This window comes from Dendrobium catenatum, unplaced genomic scaffold, assembly GCF_001605985.2.
Source record: "Dendrobium catenatum unplaced genomic scaffold, ASM160598v2 fragScaff_scaffold_1631, whole genome shotgun sequence".
Classification (NCBI taxonomy): domain Eukaryota; kingdom Viridiplantae; phylum Streptophyta; class Magnoliopsida; order Asparagales; family Orchidaceae; genus Dendrobium; species Dendrobium catenatum.
The window spans coordinates 449,515-460,526 of NW_021320093.1; the positions used below are offsets into that span (position 1 = coordinate 449,515).

The window sequence follows — 11,012 nt, forward strand, 5'->3', positions numbered from 1 at the left end:
CCTTAACGTTGCCGGGTGATGTGATGTTCTATTTAATACCATAGTTAACTTCTCTCTTCATTAATATGGTGTAATATGTGCTCACAGATTCTTTACTTCTAGTCACTATGAATATCTAGCAGTAGAGAGTGCTTTGTTTTAGCAATAATTTTGGTGTTCCCTTTTTTCTTATGGTCTGCTTGGGAAGTTTTTGGATTAGCAACAGTCTTGGTGCACTCTTATTTCTGATAGACTGCATTGAATGTAAGATGATTTGCTTGTGAGGTTGGAATGATTTTCTCTTTGATGATTCGAGGTATGCATTTCAGCTTGTTATTTGAGATGGGATAAAGAAGATTAGAATTCACTATCAAAATTTTTCGCATTTTGTCAAGAAATTGGATAACAGTAGTGTGCTATGATTTGAATTTGATACCTCAAACTGCATTTTAATCCAACATATGGATAACAGTACTTTGGGAAGTTGGTCCTTGTTGTTGTTGTCATCAATGGATTGAAGGCCACTTACATGAGATATTAAGTGCCACCTTTTTAGATTGTTATCTCACTGAATGGATTAAAAGGCCTCCTTAGGAAGACTGTCTAATGCTCTAGTATTATGGCAATAGCAACATTCTTCATCACATCTCCATAAGCATCTTTTTGCCCATTCATTGCCTACAAATTTTTTTATTAGATAACCTCATCTTCTTTATGCTGTTATTCTACTGCTAATCTTATATGTAGCCACTGCTTTTACCTCTAGTGATATTTCTAGAATGCCATCATTGTCTTTTGCTGGAAAACTTGAGTTGAGATAGAGGACCGTTGTTCTAGGGTTCTCAACTATTTTCTATGATCATTATCCGATGCAGACTTCCTTTGGAGTTGCATATCTAACTAAGTTAGATTGGTCATCTTCAAAAAAAAAAAAAAAAACAAACAATTCGTCTTAATTCCTCTTTTTTGAGTGCCGATTATGAATATATTTTATTTGGACTAATGAGTTAGACTGAGATTTTGTTGTGCTAATATTGGCCCTTGAATTTGTGAACTCCGATAAATTGAATTCCTAGGTTATTGCTAAAGATTGAGAAGATAAAATCATTATATGTATGTGTGCTGGTGACAGGTAGAGAGTGAGAAAGAGAGGGGATGAGTATTATCTTTATATCTTTATTGCCACATCTTCTACTCGCATGCTGATTTAAGTATCTTACTGATTCTTGTTCGTAAGTTAAGAGAAAACCATTACCTTTAAAAATGGACCATTGAAGGACATGCCTATTAAGGTCACATCTGTTGAGTTAAACAAGAATTCTTGCTCATTTGACACTCCTAGATCTATTAATGTCCTTGTATCTACATGGTCATTATTTGTTTGTGTTTGATTCAAAGTAAGTTATGATTCATGGGACATCTATAGGATTAGGTCCGGCTCTTAGGATGGGAGCAACACTTAAGATGGTCTGAATGAGCTAGGTTAGACTAGTTTTATGTCAAATCTAACATGTTTGGCCTTGTTAGAGGCGAGATATACAATCATTTTGACAAGGCGGTTCTTAGCATGTTAGATTATAAGTTTAATGCTCAAGCATCTAAAATGGCATATCTTGGTGGGTTTCAAAGTACAAAACCATTTAGGTAGAAACTTACTAGAATGGACTCAATCTCTCAAGTAAAATGGAAAATTTGTTGCCTCTTTATAACAATGTAAACTCTATTGAGATGTAAAATGAGCCGAAAAAGACATTGAAGTTCAATGTATGAACCATTATGTGTTTGTTTTATGCCAAAGGGTAGCGTGGTTGATTCAGTTGTCATATGACTCAATATTGATTCTAGAGAAGCCTTTATTTGTTTTACACCCTATGGAATGCTTTCTTGGTTTGCATTTGAAACTGGTAACAGTTTATAAAAAATAATTATTGTCCTTAGCCTTTTGGGTATTCTGCATAAAAAAAAATCTTTGTAATAAGCCGGGTGTGGGGGGGGGGAGCTCATGACCAGGCCAGAGGAGCTATTATACATTATGTAAAGAATTAAGGGGAAGCTGTTTAGGAATGTTTTAAGTTAAAAAGGTTTTTATTGTGATAGTTTTTAATTTAGGAAGGTTTTAATTGTGGAAGTTTTTAATATTTTAAGAAGGTTTTAATATTTTAGGAAGTTTTTAATTATGTGTTAGGTAGGGTTGTCAAAATTGGGTCACGGGTCGGGTTCGGGTTGAACCTGAAACTGACCCGACACTATTCGACCCGACCCGAACCTACCTGTTTTTGCCAACAGGTCAATTTTTCGAACCCGAACCCGACCCGCTTCGAGTCAACCCGAACCTGTCCCGTTTGCGCGCTTATTCTGTTATTCAGGTAGCGGCCGCTCGTCTTTACTTCCGATTTTCGAACGCAGCTTGGGGAGCCGATAAGGGTAGCGAGATGAATGATGGCTGTGGAAGCTCGAGACGCCAGCAAGGGCAGCGAGACTTGTCGTCATCGTTACTTCTGATCCTTTTGTCGTTGTCGTTACTTTCAATCCTCTTGTCGTCGAAGCCAAATGCAGGTCAGTTGCGACAGCCACAACGGCAACTTGGGCGGCAACGACAGACCGACAGTGGCAGCGATAGCGGGATGAACAATGGACGCGACAAACGAACTGACAAATGCGACATACAAAGTGACATATGCAATCCAGGTCAGACAAATGCAACAGAGACGGTTCCCGGGTCATAATCGAGTTGTTTCTGCGTTAACCCAAACTCGACCGATTTTACAAACGGGTCGAAATCTCTAACTCAAACCCGACTCGGTTCGGATTCGGGTTGACCTGAACCCCAAATTTTTGTGTCGTGTTTAGGTCAGGATTTCGGGTCATGTCAAATATTGACACTAGGGTTATTTAAGGAGGAGTTTTGTTTATGATTTTTATGTTATGTATGCTTAGTTTATTTTCCTCTTGTTGATATGAGTTTCCTAACGGTGGCTAGGATTTATGGGACAGTCGATCTATATATTTTTTTATTAGTTGGAGCCAAGGTTTAAAATTGCGTAATTAAGCCTCGATGCGGTTTTCGTCTGTGAGGCGAGGCGTAAGCCTCGAGGCGGTGTGAGACGTAAGCCTCACGGAAGCAGAATTAGTCCCTATATTTGTGTTCCTACATTTCTTCTACTCTATTTTGTTGTTTTTGTTTCCAAGAAGCATCAAATTGGTATCAGAGCGAGGTTTAGAGAGATGACAACAAAGAATGTGGATGTGTTGTAAGGCAAAGTGAAGAAAATTAAATATCGGATGGAGAAGTTCTTAACTATTGAAGGAAGATTTTTAGTCATGGAGAATCAGATGGAGAGCTGATTTCGAGGGTTGGAGGAGATGATGAGGAAGCTTATGGAGATGCAATCCAAAACTCCTCTGACTGTTACGATTGTGTTAACCCTAACCATGATTTGATTGTGATTCCCTTGGTCGAATCTAAGGGAAAAGAGATTGGTGGAGAGGAGTTCGACAAGGAGAATTTCTATCATTAAGAGACACCTCCTAGGGCTCCGATAAGGGGCAGATGAAGATTTCCCAATGGGAGGACAATATGGAGGAGTAGGGTGGCCGACTACTATGGGAGGCATTTAGGTCAAGGGGAGTGGGCGACCATAGATAGAGGGTGTCAAGCTGAGCCATGGGAATTAGATTATGCCAGGAGGGTGGAAGAAAGTGGGGATTCGCACCCTCGATACACAGGGGAAATATGGAGGGATCACAAAAACCGCTACATTGGAGGAGGAGGAAGTTATTGGGGCAGTGACAATCCTATGATGAGAAAGTTGAAGATGCAAAAGATTGAGGAGAAGAAGAGTGAGAGTTCAATGCGTGATACACAAGCTCCTATCGAGGATAAATTGATCAACAAGGAGAAAGATGTGAATGAAGAGGGCAATGAAATAAACTTGCAAAATCAAGATGATGGTGTTGATCAAAACCTAAGTATTGTGCAAATTGATTCTATCGAGACATTCACATCCTAAGAACCTGTGTTTTTAGAATACAAAAACAAAGATTGGAAAGACACTAAAACCAAGTCAACATCTGAGAATGAAAAAAAAAACCTGTGGAATCACCTTTGGTTTCTACTGTTATAGGTATTCTGAAGATGGAAATGTTGAGGTTGAAACACAAGATAGAGCTAATACAGAGTTCTCAAAGGAAAAAAATTGACATCTAATTGATTAAGCTGGAAAATTCGAAGGATGAAATTCAAGTGGAAAGAGTTGCTCTGCATCTTCAAAGCCTGGAGAATCGGGGTGTGGTCTTAAAAGGCGGTGCTGAGATTATAGACGAGAAGGATCTCACAGATCATGATATGGAAGAACTACATTATCCATTCCAACAAGGAAAACTAGAGGATGGAAATAATATTTGTTTCTTCAGTAGTTAATTGACTATTTTGAGTAATCAAATTAAAATCCTATAAAAATAAATTCAAGTTACAAAACAGGAACTTGGGGAGGAGCATTATAAAGTAGTGAACATTGAGATTGATAGTTTCATCCTGAAGGAGTTTTTGGTTGAATTGTCTCAAAAGATTGCAGAAAGTACATCATTTATTTTCTCTCAAAAGATTGTTCTAGTTACCAAGGGTGAAATCCATCATTTTCAACTTTAGAAACCATCTTCTTTCGCATTTTAAGAGCAACTTGCACTGATATTGGTGGAGCTTAGAGCACAAAATAAAGTTCTTGAGCAAGAATCTATTTTTGAGAAATTAATAAAATTTTAACCTCCAAAGAATAAATCACAAAATAATGGAGATAAATAAGTGGTTGCAGAAAGATATTAATGCTGACAAACACCAGGATGAAATGCTAAATATAGGATAAATGATTACAGGATGTGAAGGAGTATTGTGTTTTTATTGCAATGATGTTTACTTTCATAAATCAATAGCGAGATGCAGTTTTGATGTCTCAATTGTAGGTGTATGGGTAGTCGTAGTAGATGCGATGGAAGGAGGAATTTCAACAGGAGGTAAGCAAGGTTGACGAGTGTAAAATCTTGAAAGGGTGAAGTAGGCACCAAAGCAATAGATGGCAGTGGAACTTGATGAGAACAGTGGATATAGTACGATATAAGCAGGTAGTAGAAAATTTCTTATAAATGATGACACTATCAGGAGGTTGTCTTCTGAAAGTTGATAGTAGTAGTGACATAGCGGTAACTTGTATGGGAATCATTATATCCATAACCTTTTATAGTACTAGCATAAGCCCAAAATACACACTTAATGGCATGAGAAGTAATTTTATTACCCTTTGAAGGAAGAGTGAACAAAATAAACACACCATAAGACTTTGGGAGTAAGATGTAAGATATGTGTGTATAAAGTATTGAAAATGAAGGAAGACCACCTAGAATGGTGGATGTTAAATGATTGATCTAGTAACAACCTGTGAGAAGGTAATCCCCAAAATTGGTGTCGGTCGAATATGCATGTAAAACATAATGGTACGAACAACATTAAGAAATTGTTGGTGTTTGTGCTTGGGCACGCTTTTTTGTTTTGTCGTATAAGAACATGATGATTGTTGGATAGTGTCATTTATAGTATAAACAAAAATGAAATAGAAGGTTGAAATCTTTGGGAGCAATCAAGAGCATTGCTTTTACGAAGTCTTTTAATTTGAGTGAAAAATTGAAATTTTTTTTTGGATAAAGATGCTTGAAAATGGAAAAACTTTTGACTGATTCGACATCAAATTAACTCAATTAACTTTGGTGTGATCGTCAATAAAAGAAAAAAAAAATCAAACTGAGTGGACATAGGTCTTGATCCCCAGATGCCTAGATGAGCCATGTCAAAAGGCACACTATATGAGTGCACATTTTATCAAGATGTATTCATGCCAAAGTCTTGATTTCTATCCATTTCTTTATTTTTATAAAGTGTATTCTACCTTTGTTATTGTTGACAAAAATAATAGGCGTGTACATAACACCCATGAAAGTAAATTGGTATGGGTAATTGAAGAGAAGGAAATCAAATGATCTATTTTTCTTGTTGACTCTAAAAATCTTCTTGCAAATTGTATAATTTTGGTTTCATGCTTCATGCCAGTTGTTGTCAAATCTCTGTCTCAAGTCGTATAATTATGAGTAGAAATGCACGCAACTTTGTGGCTTGGTTTGACGGCAATTTTGTTGTTTGGTTGTCTCCAAATAATCTAAAATTTATTGAATAAGTTTTTATTTTTTATTATAAGATTATATAATATTTGAATATAGTAAATATTTATTAACCTCTCTTACTTTTAGTTCATTGACCGGTCCGATTTTCACAACCTTGCATTCAAGTGTATTTGATGGATGAGTTATTGATAGCTTTCTCAACAAAAATAATCATAGAGAGTTTGCGTGTCAAGATAAGAGTCTTTTTTTTTAATAACATAAATATCTCTAATAAATTGTATGTGAAGGAGACATCTATTTGCTTCATATGCATGATGGTTTACCCATTAAATAACATATAATCATGCTTGCTTTCTTTTGGAAGCACAGACATTTTGTTAAAAAGTAAGAATTGAGAAGGGTTTTATGATGACAATAAATGAATGTTTATTTTTGTTGGTTCTATAATCTATAAAGTGGATTCTTAGGCATTGTTTGGGATGGTTGTCTTACTGCTTTTTAAAATAATTAGTTGTTTTAAGAAGCAATGAAAAAACTGTCTCAAAAGAAACCTTAAAATAGTTGCATTATGCTTTTGATGCTTTGATATCTGTGTTAATTTCCGATTTTTATACTGGAACTAAAGCTGATGACTTGCTCTTTTATATTTTGAAGTGGTGAAAAAGTTTTATATTTTGTGTATGTAAACTAATATGAAATTTTTATACTAAAAAGCTGCTTTAAGAAGCAGTAAAAAAGTCGTCCTAAACGAAACCTTAATATGCTAAACTTTTCCAGGCCATGTTGATTGTATCTATATAGGTTTCTTTTGTTAATAGCAAATCATGGGTTTGTTTCTTTTGCTAAAACTTTTATTAGCTAATGGTAACAATCTAAAGCATTTTCAAATTGTGCTGTATTATTTGGAAACAATGAAGCACAAGATATTAACAGCTAATTTTTGGTAAGACAGACCACTCTTGTTTTGAGGTAGAAGGCCGGTTAGTAAACAGAGAAATTTTGATCAATTAAACTGCAATCTTATTTCTTAAATAATTAGATAAGTGAAATAAAATGAGACGATCCTATCTTTCGGTTGTTTTAACAACCTATGATATTGTATTTTACTCTATTATAGATCTTAATGCCAAAGTCTAATTGAAGCCATGATTATAAATTCTGATTGTTAGATTGATGAGAATAGTTTTGACAAATTTTGTTGCTCAAAATTTTGGATCATTAGAAAATGATGATGATAGACTAATAATTTGGTATTGAGATATTTATTTTCTTGAGCGTAATCATTCGCTACAAAAGGCTTACCAAATAGAGGTCTTTAAAGATCATAATGATTTTGAAAGACACAATTGGCAAATGAATTGAATGAAAGAGGATACATTGCTGTATGATTGGTCACATTTAGGCTTCGTTTGTGACAGCTTTCTTACTGCTTCTTAAAGCGGCTTTTTAGTATAAATTTTTAATTTTGGTACTAGAAAGCCGCTTTAAGAAGCAGTAAGAAAGTCATCTCAAACGAAACCTTAGCAGCCATTGTTATGAAGTTTCTTGTGAGAGTCTTCAATGGGGCGGTGCTAACAAGGGAGGCAGCCATACCCATTGCTATTTGATCCTTAGTGCAAATGATCTATTTCACATGCAAATAAGAAAATTGACTCAATTACATCAATCAATTTGGTCAAAGATGGGTTGGCTCATTATGGTCCACCCAATCCGGGCCTCTCCATTTTATCAAAATGTTTATAGAATTGAACGAAAATTTATCTCTGAGATTTCAAATATTCTATTTTGTAACATGTCAATCTTTCTATCTTTTAACAAAAAAATATTTTATTTTTCCAAAATATAAGGAATCAAGTTATTTTTATATATGTGCATATATTTACACAGTGAGGGTTTTTTTTTTTTTTTCATTTATTGAATTAATATATCCAAATTAAAAATTGGCCAATCCTGACCATCCTAATATATTAAGAAGCCTATAGTACATCAAGTTTTGATCCACAAAATCAAGCAATGTTTAACTTTAAAGGAGCCAAAATAGTCAGTTTAAAGGCAAATAATTTTCAACAATGAAGTTAGTACCTTTACTAAAGTCGTCAAATAAAACTCCACAAATTTAACTGAGAAAAGTCTGTAATATTTTTGTTAGAAAAAAATTTATAAAATAAATTTTGCATATAACATATAGATGTAAACTATATAAAAAAAAAAGATGTAAACTATATTTAAACATATAGCATAAATGATTAACAATTTATATTAAATTCATAAACTTATATTTGAATTAAATTTATATTAATTATGATAAATTCATTAAATTATTTACATTAAATTCATAAAATAATTTATATTAAATTCATTTAAAAATTTATATTAAATTTTTAAACTTATATTTGAATTAAATTTATATTAAATAACTTTATTGCATGAGAGACTTCAGCTCAATTAACAAAGAAGGTAAAGTCTTCCACATTTATTTTTTTGCACATGTATGCTTTCTTTGTTAACTTTCACTTTACTTTTACGTTGTTCATTTTGTACATATATTGATACCTCACTATTTTGCACAGGTCCCCACATGAACAAAATACCAGCAGTTCACTGTCATGAGGGACTTCAGCTCAGGTACATTTTTACTTTGTTTGTTTGCAAAAATTTTCTTTCTTTCTTTCTTTAGTTGTTCACTAACACCCTTGTTACTCTATATAGGGTCAAGGAGGAGCGGGACAACAGTTCGTGAGCCATTATAGGAGACCTTGGTTCAGGTACACTTTTCTTTTTTGCATCTTTATATATATTTGTATAATCTTTCTCCTTTATGCTAATGTTTATATTGTTTTATGCAGGTTCCAGAAGTGCAGAGTTCCTAGTCTTTGGAAGAAGCAAACCTGTCGACCTCCTCTTTAGGCTTAGATTTAGGAGACATATTTTAGTCCTATGCGAAGGACATGGTACCATTTTATTTATTGGCTGATGCAACCTTGGAAAATGATGTAAATTGAAACTTGTATGTAAATTATAAATTAATAAAATAAAGCAATTTTATGAATTCAGGTATTGACGAGTTCTGCTTTTATTGCTCTTGTAACTCTTGTGGTTGTTATGCTCACAGTTTTAGACCATCATTTGAGTTTACAGTTGCACTATTTTCTCATCTTTAGTTTGAGTTTGAGGTTTTGGTTCCTTCTACCCTGTGCTTTATGCATCGAACATTGGTGAATATTACCTGATTTGTCTATACTGACTTGTTAAGAGATTTTTATATATTCAACCCCATGCTTCTTACTTTGGTGGGATTGATGAAGGCGTAGATGTTGGTTACCCTTTAGGTTTACATTAGGCCAGCGATGAAAAATCATCTATTTAGAGCTTTGTATGTAACAAACTTATTGATGACTGGATCTTCTAAATTCAGCCTTAAGATTTATGTGAACTTTGGGATAATTTCTTCAGTCCTTTACTTTATGCTTTCACAAACTTATAAAAGAAGGATTCATTCGATCCTCGCTTTGTTCTTTATGAATTTATTAAAGAATTTGCATGTTTTGGGTTTAATGGGTAATTCCAAATATAGTTAATTCCTTGACCCTTAACAAGTTGAGAAGACTTCAACTTGAGTTAATAGAATTAGGTGAGTTAGAATTTAATAGCTCTTCATCATTTGATTACTAAAATAGGGGTTCCTCTACTATAACTTTTCTTAAGACTTATTGAGTAGACAGAGCTGCCAGCAACTCAACCATATCTAGGCTTGTTAATTCTGACCTCATATGCCTATTCATGCTTTAGACTTGAGATGTGGAGAAACATACTCCTTGAGCTAGATTTGTTGAAGTTTGTATATTATAAGTCTTCCTTCATTGTTTGAGATCTTAGAGATTATACGCATTCGATAGCTGTTGATTGAGACTCATACTTACCATTATAACTTTGACTCTCTTGTCAATTAGAAGAATTTAATGGACTACGGCAACTTGACTCATCGAGTTAGATAAGCCTTTGTGCTTCTTACATTCCCTACTAATAGGTTGACGAAATGGGGGTTCCTCTATTATGATCTTTCTTATGGCTTGTTGAGTAGATGGAGCTGCAAGTGACTCGACTATCTATTGGCTTGTTGAGTCCAACCTCTTATACCCATTTGAATGTTAAGCTTTAAGATGTTGAAGTTTTTGTGCCACTCTATTCTGACTTACTAAAGTATGTAGTCATAAAAATCTTCTTTTCTGACTTTTGAAGTCTCAGCATATTATGGAAGGCGATATCTTAAACTTTGTAGAGTATCACCTATGTATATTTTGAAAAGAACATTTATCATATTAATTATTTAGAGGAATACTCATCTTTTCACTGTAACCTACTCTACGGTAACTTAGTAAAATTTTTTGGACAATGATTACTCTTACTTATCGAGTCAAATATGCCTTTGTGCTCTCACTTGCACTTTCTTGCTCTTTCTTGCTTTCTCTTTCTCTCTCTTGCACTCTCTCTCTCTCTCTCTCCCTCTCTCTCTCTCTCTCTCTTTCTCTCTCCCTTGCACTCCCATGCTCTTTCTTGCTTTCTCTCTCTCTCTCTCTCTCTCTCTCTCTCTCTCTCTCTCTCTCTCTCTCTCTCTCTCCTTCTCTCTATCTCTCTCTCTTGCTCTCTCCTGCTCTCTCTTGTTCTTTCTCTACCTTGCTCTTTCACTAACTTACTGTGTAGACGGTGTTGCTAGTGACTTGGCCACATCTTGGCTTTTTGAGTCCAATTTCTTATGCCCATTCGAACCTTAAGCTTCAGGCTGCTGAAGGACTTGTGCCACTTTAGCACGACTTGTTGGAGCGTGTTGTCACGAAAAAATTCTTTCCTGGTATTTGAAGTCTCGA

At 34.7% G+C, this 11,012-nt stretch overlaps 1 long non-coding RNA gene across 1 annotated transcript; it reads left to right on the plus strand.

Moving 5' to 3' along the window:
- Positions 1–8,707: 8,707 nt before the first annotated feature.
- On the plus strand, positions 8,708–9,126 carry LOC114581256. The gene is made up of 3 exons (XR_003703140.1): positions 8,708–8,772; positions 8,857–8,912; positions 8,994–9,126. It is a non-coding gene; the product is annotated as an uncharacterized LOC114581256 (long non-coding RNA).
- Positions 9,127–11,012: the final 1,886 nt, after the last annotated feature.